Raw genomic sequence first — 1,565 nt, 5'->3', positions numbered from 1 at the left:
GCACCCTGACGTAGTCGCGTGGCACATATTTTGATTTGGGTTTCATATCACTGAGGGGACTTTTATAAATTTTAAATTTTAGTAATTTAGCAGACGCTCTTATTAATTCCATTCCATTCACACTGTTAGGGACATTTTGTTGTCTGAAGAGATAGCCTTGAATTGTACATCTTGTCTCATACAATCATTGGTTCCTGTAGGTGCTGGGTAGAGACATGAGGGGTCGGTCATGACTCCCTCCTCAGACCTTTTGTAAGTTAAGATAGGAGACGGTGCCAGACACATGCAGGAACCAACCCTATGAACCATGCCTATGTAGCTTGTCTGTGTAAGCAGTATACAGTGGGGAAAAAAAGTATTTAGTCAGCCACCAATTGTGCAAGTTCTCCCACTTAAAAAGATGAGAGAGGCTTGTAATTTTCATCATAGGTACACGGAATAATAATAAATATAATATGCCATTTAGCAGACGCTTTTATCCAAAGCGACTTACAGTCATGCGTGCATACATTTTTGTGTATGGGTGGTCCCGGGGATCGAACCCACTACCCTGGCGTTACAAGCGCCGTACTCTACCAGCTGAGCTACAGAGGACAAATTGAGAAAAAAAAATCCAGAAAATCACATTGTAGGATTTTTAATGAATTTATTTGCAAATTATGGTGGAAAATAAGTATTTGGTCACCTACAAACAAGCAAGATTTCTGGCTCTCACAGACCTGTAACTTCTTCTTTAAGAGGCTCCTCTGTTCTCCACTCGTTACCTGTATTAATGGCACCTGTTTGAACTTGTTATCAGTATAAAAGACACCTGTCCACAACCTCAAACAGTCACACTCCAAACTCCACTATGGCCAAGACCAAAGAGCTGTCAAAGGACACCAGAAACAAAATTGTAGACCTGCACCAGGCTGGGAAGACTGAATCTGCAATAGGTAAGCAGCTTGGTTTGAAGAAATCAACTGTGGGAGCAATTATTAGGAAATGGAAGACATACAAGACCACTGATAATCTCCCTCGATCTGGGGCTCCACGCAAGATCTCACCCCGTGGGGTCAAAATGATCACAAGAACGGTGAGCAAAAATCCCAGAACCACACGGGGGGACCTAGTGAATGACCTGCAGAGAGCTGGGACCAAAGCAACAAAGCCTACCATCAGTAACACACTACGCCGCCAGGGACTCAAATCCTGCAGTGCCAGACGTGTCCCCCTGCTTAAGCCAGTACATGTCCAGGCCCGTCTGAAGTTTGCTAGAGTGCATTTGGATGATCCAGAAGAGGATTGGGAGAATGTCATATGGTCAGATGAAACCAAAATAGAACTTTTTGGTAAAAACTCAACTCGTCGTGTTTGGAGGACAAAGAATGCTGAGTTGCATCCAAAGAACACCATACCTACTGTGAAGCATGGGGGTGGAAACATCATGCTTTGGGGCTGTTTTTCTGCAAAGGGACCAGGACGACTGATCCGTGTAAAGGAAAGAATGAATGGGGCCATGTATCGTGAGATTTTGAGTGAAAACCTCCTTCCATCAGCAAGGGCATTGAAGATGAAACGTGGCT

Source organism: Coregonus lavaretus (genome assembly GCF_964263955.1).
Source record: "Coregonus lavaretus genome assembly, chromosome: 10".
Lineage (NCBI taxonomy): Eukaryota > Metazoa > Chordata > Actinopteri > Salmoniformes > Salmonidae > Coregonus > Coregonus lavaretus.
This window is presented reverse-complemented; position numbering follows the sequence as displayed.